Source organism: Sciurus vulgaris, assembly GCF_902686455.1.
Source record: "Sciurus vulgaris genome assembly, chromosome: 8".
Classification (NCBI taxonomy): Eukaryota; Metazoa; Chordata; class Mammalia; order Rodentia; family Sciuridae; genus Sciurus; species Sciurus vulgaris.
Window position 1 is genome coordinate 15,194,314 of NC_136468.1, and position 6,600 is coordinate 15,200,913.

The window sequence follows — 6,600 nt, forward strand, 5'->3', positions numbered from 1 at the left end:
ACTCCTGGTTCAGAGGTCTCAGTTCACACACGACAGACTCCAGGACTCGGGGCCCAGGTTGAGACAGCAGATCTGCGGAAGGGCCAGCAGAGGATAGCCGCTGAGCCCATGGCCCATCCAGGAAGCAGAGATGGGGGAGCAGGAAGAGGCCCCTGAGAAGAAGCACCCTTCCAGGACATACCTGCTGTGGGACCTGCTTCTTCCAGCCATGCCTGAAACCCCAAGGCCTTGGGGAGGGGGTGTGTGCTGAGGCAGGGGAATCGCCAGTTCAAGGCCAGCCCCAGCAACTTATTGAGACACTCTCAAAATGAAAAATAAAACGGGCTAGGGGATGTAGCTCAGTGGTAAAGCGCCACTGGGTTAAAACCCTAGTACCCCCACCTGGACATAAAGGCCAAAAAAATTTTCCATTTGTGATCCTCCTGCCTCATGCGCCATGGTACCCTGCTACACCATACAAACTCTTTTTTTCCCCCCAGTACTGGCTATTGAAACCAGAGTTCCTGCATGTTAGGCAAGTATTTCACCACTGAGTTATATCCCCAGTCTTTTTTAACTTTTTAAATTTTGAGACAGAGTCTTGCTAAGTTACTTAGGGTCTCTATATTGCTGAGGCAGCCTTCAACTTTCCATCCTCCTGCTTTAGCCTCCAGAGTCACTGTGATTACACGTATACGATGCCACGCCCTGCTTATTTTAAAAAAATTGTGGTAAAACGTGAAATATAAACTTTATCGTTTAGCCTTTTTTTCTTTTCATCTTATTGAAGCCAGAATTGGGAACAGGTAGTTAGTGTAGAAATAGGGGATCGGGTCAAATCGAGGAAATGGAGGCCATAAAATCATCTGCCTCTGGAAGTTGGAAACTGCGCCTGGAAGGATGGAATGTCAAGGATCTCCGGAGCCCATTGATTACCAAATTTACCTGCCCTTGCCAAGGACTGCAAGCAAGGAGCTGCTAACTGATGCCCCCTGGGCCCTTGCCTGCCTGAATCACCTTGGCCCTCCCCCTGCCCATGGCTTTTCACTTAATGCAAAACCAGGCCTAGTCACGTAGGCAGGAAGAAGAGATAAGGGGGGAGAGAACTGGAGAACAAAAGAGAATTTAACCTATAAAAGATGTAGGATGCGCTCACTTCTGGGGACTTTAGAACATCGGCCATGGCCCCCTTCTCCCTGCCGGGAGAAGTCTGTATTATTAGCTTTAAATAAAACCTGCTTAACATGCTTGCCTTGGCTGCTTCTCTAGTGTTCAATCTTCAACATTAGAAGGAGCAGAACTCGTTACCGGGTAAACGGCGGTATCATTATTTGGGTGGAGATGCAGTGCTGGGATTGAACCCAGAGCCTCTATGTGCTGGAAAAGTGCTCTGTCACTGAGTGACCCCAGAGGTCTTCTCTCTCACAATTTGAGTAACTCGCACAGGATGCAGTTCAGGAAAAGGCCCTGGGTTCTGTCCCCAGCACTGCACTTTTTTTTCCTGAGGTTCATTATCTCAGATGTTTGTCACCACAAGAGAAAATCAACTGACACAATGTCGCAGAAAGGGCGGAGCTGAAACTCCAAACCTTGGTTCTTGTGTTCCAATGAAAGAAAATTTAAAGTCAGACACCAAAAGCCATGCGAGTGAGTTTATCATGAGTGAGAGTGAGGCGAAAGTAAGGTGAAACCAAAGTGAGGCTCTGGCAGAGGCTCTCCAGAGACAGCGGTAGGGTCACCTCTGAGCAGAGAATGACAAAGGAGACCTGGCCGTCTCTAGGTTCATCACCCGTGATGTTTACCGGGAGAGCTGGGCACCCTCTGTACTCTTTGCCAACCACATGCTCACTCCTTCTTCCCACAGCTGGTGGGGTTCTTGACTTTAGTGGGTCCTCTGCAGATCCACCATGGTGGCCTCTATTCAGGGGCTTCAAGTACCAGTCAATCCCATGTTCATGTGGGCACTGGGGTCAATAGCCAGTCAGAAGTTAGCTTCGTCCACCTGCACCACGAAAGAACACACCTCTGATGTGGTAGGAGGCTCCGGGCCCGGGACTTCCAGGCCTGTCTTGACCTTCATGGGTCCTGTCAAGAGTTAGTCTCATAGATCCTTCTTCCTTGAGGCACCTCCCATTCTCTCTTTTACTTTTTGTTGTTTATCCTCAAGGTTTGTGTGCCAATGTTTTCCCATAGATTATCCACTATAAATTATGTGCTTTTAAAATTTTGAGACAGAGTCTTGCCAAGTTGCTTTGGACCTCACTAAATTACTGAGGCTGGTCTCTGTAATATAAAGCCGATACTCTACCTCCCAAACACTTGTCAATCTGCGCTTTGCCCGCCTCTTATGTTACAGGAATTTCCGGCTTACGCTGCCGCCATTTTCCGGCTTCCCAGTTATGTCCTAACATGCTAAATAGCTATTGGTTCATCAGTCAGCTTCCAAGTATTCTCCTTCGCTACTGGTTCCTTCCAGCCCGGGAGATTCCAATATCTGGGAGAAACGCACACGCCATCTTCCCTTTTCCCTCACTCTGGAGCAGACGTGTTAGTCATCCGCACAATAAAGTCTCTTGCGTGAGACCTCGTGTCCACGGCGAGCCGCAACTGAAACCAGAGCTGCGGATCCCAAGCTGCCTTACAGTCTCCAACTGGCGATACTCCTGCCTCAGCCTCCTGAGTTGTTGGGATTACAGGTGAGTGCCACTGTGCCTGCCCCTATGTGTGGATTTTAAAGATGCCCAGTATTACGTTCTGATATGGATTGGTGTGGGAACTGGGGCAGTTGCCAAGGGTCATAGCCTGTTTACTAGACTCGGTCAACTGGGCTGATTTGTTTTCAGAGCAGCTTGTGAGTAGAAACCCTGCTTAGCACTGGACACATCCCAGCTAGAGGGTGGGTAGGGACGGCGAAGCAGGCGGCCCGGGACCTGCAGTTACCGTTCTCCCACAGCTGGAATGTAATTGGGCCAAGCCAGTCCCCTGCCCGTAACCCTCCAGCTGCTCCCCAGGCCTGCGGGACCAAGTCCATCACCAGCTGGCTGTAACCTTTTCCTTCCGGCCCAGGACTGCCCCTCCAAGTGATACCGCCGTTTACTGGTGATGAGTTCTGCTCCCTCTAATGTTGAAGTTTGAACACTAGAGAAGCAGGCCAAGGCAAGCATATTAAGCAGGTTTTATTTAAAAGTAGTAATAATACAGACGTCTCCTGAGGGGAAGAAGGGGGCCATGGCTGATGTTCTAAAGTGTCAAGAAGTGAGAGCACCCTACATCTTTTATAGGCTAAGGTCTCTTTTGTTCTCCAGTTCTCTCCCCCCTTATCTCTCCTTCCTGCCTATGTGACTAGGCCTGGTTTTGCATTAAGTGAGAAGCCATGGGCAGGGGGAGGGCCAGGGTGATTCAGGCAGGCAAGGGCCCAGGGGGCATTAATTAGCAGCTCCATGCTTGCAGTCCTTGATAAAGGCAGGTAAATTTGGTAATCAATGGGCTCTGGAGATCCTTGACATTCCATTCTTCCATGAACAATCTCCAACTTCCAGAGGCAGATGGCTTCATGGCTTCCATTTCCTGGATTTGACCAGATCCCCTATTTCTACACTAACTACCTGTCCTTAATTCCGGCTTCACAAGGGCTGGGGATGTGGCTCAGTGGTGGAGTGCCCCTGAGTTCAATACCCAGTACCAAAAAAAAAAAAAAAAAAAAAAACAGAAGAGAAAGAAGAAAAGTTAGGAAGTGCCAGCACAGTGGTGCACACCTGCAATCCCAGCAACTTCACTTGGTGAGACAATCACAAGTTCACGGCCACACTCAGCGATTTAGCAAGATCCAGTCTCAAAATAAAATAAAAGTACTGGGCATGTAGCTCAGGGTAGAGTGCTTGCCTAGCATGTGTGAAGACCTGGATCTAATCTCCAGTGCAGCAAAATAAATAAAATCAAAAACTGGCAATGGGCTGGTCATGGTGGCACACACCTGTAATTCCAGTGGCTTCAGAGGCTGAGGCAGGAGGATCACAAGTTCAAAGCCAGCCTCAGCCAACAGTGAGGCACTAAGCAATTCAGCGAGATCCTGTCTCTAAATAAAACTGTTGTGGGAAACGATAAAATGACACTCCGAAGGGTAGGAGAAACCAGACTTTATTTCATGTCTGCAGGTCCAGAGGAGATCAGCACTCCAAAATTCTGAGCACCTCTGACAGATTTTTCTTAACATGTGTAGGCTGTCTAGCATCATACATTTTCTAGTCTAAGACAGTACATAACTGGACACAAGTTTTCAAAAAGTAATATGATTGTGTATAAGGGTCTTGAGTGGGAACTGTTTACTAAAGTGGATCTGTGATAAGGAAAGCTGGCTTAGGAGGTCTTCTGTATCTCTAGCTTTGAGCCCCGAACTTTCACCAACTTTCACAGGGGCTTTTACACTTCAAAGGATCGTGGTTAGGCCCCAGGGAAAGTCCTTTACATTCTAAAAAGGAGTAAATGGTGCTAATTAGTTTTCCTGAAACCCAGTTGGCAGGAACAGGGGGAGAGGAACTCTCTTCTGTCCTCAGTTTACTGTATATCCAGGCCTGGGTCAGTTACCCACTACAAAATAAGTAAAATACAAAAAAGGGCTCGGGATGTGGTTCAGTGGTCAAGTGACCCTGAGTTCAATCCCTGGTACCTCCCCCTACAAAAAAAAAAAAAAAAAAAAAAAAAAAAAACTGGCAATGAAATACTATTCAGCCATAAAAAGCATGAAATCTTGTGATTTTCAACAGCACAGATGAACCTGGAGAACATTATGTTAAATGAAATAAGCCAGACAAAGGAGGATAAACACCAAGTTATCTCAGAAGTAGACTCTAAAGAAGTCAACTGCTAGGAATGTGGCTCAGCGGTAGCTTGCCCAGCGCACGGAGTCCCTAAATCCAATCCCCAGAACCATAGACAAACAAACAAAAACCAGGTGTGACGCAAGGCTATAATCCCAGTGACTCCAGAGATTGAGGCAAGATTGTAAGAGCGGTCCACTTCATGCTTTGAATATAGCCCTGGTTCTCTGCCACTGCAGCTGATTTCTTAAATGGACATGTTTCTTTCTCTTCCTCTGTTCCTCCCTAATCTCAAGGAAACAGGTTCACCTCTCTTCCCCCATTTTAGGGAGATTTTTCTGTCCTTGAGTACACACCCACCATAGGAAGGAAGAAATACAGACTTTGGGGATGGTACCAGGAGATGTCAGAAATGACTGTCTCCCAAACAAGTGAATTACAACTCCAACAGAGAACACTGGAATGGAGCCTTTACGTCACCTCTTTTTAAAAGCCCCCTATTCCTGCTGAGGGACAGAATCACAGCCTCTGGGACAGGAATCCCTGTGTTTCTCTTTTGCAAGTAAAACAATGAACCTTTTTCTTTTTTCTCAAAACCATGTCCTCCTTATTGGGTTGGATTGGGGTCAAAGGACTGAGCTTTTGGCAACAAGATGATCCCAAGTCCAAGGCAATGGCAACTTAGTGAGATCCTGGGCACAAAAGAAAATTTGATCTCATAGAAGTTGAGAATAGAATGGTGAGCAACGTGTGTTACCTCCCATTGTGAGATTTGTCTCTTACCAGCCCAGTTCCATACAGCAGGACGGTTTTCAAAGGCCGGAAGTAGGGACCAAGTGGGAGCTTGTCTTACCCAGAGACCTCTTCCCAGAAGCTTTTTGGGGCCAGAACAGGTCAAATGGCCATTCCTTGCTGCAAGGGAGGCCAGGAAAGCCAGTATTTAACTTCCATAGTGGAAATGGGCAACGGAAAGAAGAGTAGGACTGGCTTAGGGTAGCCACATGACCAGAGGGACCAAAGGCAGAAATTTCTAGAAAGGAGCTTTGCATACATACGGAGTTGGAGGGGTAAATATGTGGTCTGTGTTGATCTGCCATGGCTGCTGTAATACCACAGACTGGGTGACTTAGATGACATAAATTCTCTCTTTTTTTTTTTTTTTTGTACTGGGAATTGAACTCTTTAAAAGGAGCACTTTACCAGTGAGCTTTATCTCCAGCCCTTTTTGTTTTTTATTTTGAGACGGTGATAACCCGTTTACCGGTCCTGCCAGAAGAAGGGGACCCAAAGGCAGAATCCCGGGGATTGAGCAAATCTTGTCCTTTTTATAGGTTTTATTCTCCCGTTCTTTTCCCCTTATCTCTTTCCTTCCCGCCTATGTGATTAGGCCCGGTTTTGCATAAAGTGAGAAGCCAAGGGCAGGGGGAGGGCCAAGGTGATTCAGGCAGGTAAGGGCCCAGGGGGCATTAATTAGCATCTCCTTGCCTGTAGTCCCTGAGAAGATCAGATAAATTTGGTTATCAATGGGCTCTGCAGTCCTTGACATTCCATTCTCCCAGAGCTGCCCCCAACTTCCAGAGGCAGATGGCTTTCATGGCCCCCATATCCTCGTTCTGACCCTCCCCTATTTCTACACTAATTGCCTGTCCCCAATTCTGGTTTCAATAGGACCTCGCAAAGTTGCTTAGGGTCTTGCTAGATTGCTGAGACTGGCCTCAGAATTGTGATCCTCCTGTCTCACCCTCCTGAGTTGTTGGGGTTGTAGGTGTGCCCTGCCACACCCAGCCTGAAATTAATTTTCTGG

At 47.4% G+C, this 6,600-nt stretch overlaps 1 long non-coding RNA gene across 1 annotated transcript; it reads left to right on the forward strand.

Annotated features, from left to right (window-relative positions):
* Positions 1–3,215: 3,215 nt before the first annotated feature.
* On the forward strand, positions 3,216–6,320 carry LOC306667499. The gene is made up of 2 exons (XR_013765578.1): positions 3,216–3,342; positions 6,202–6,320. It is a non-coding gene; the product is annotated as an uncharacterized lncRNA (long non-coding RNA).
* The last annotated feature ends 280 nt before the right edge of the window (positions 6,321–6,600 follow it).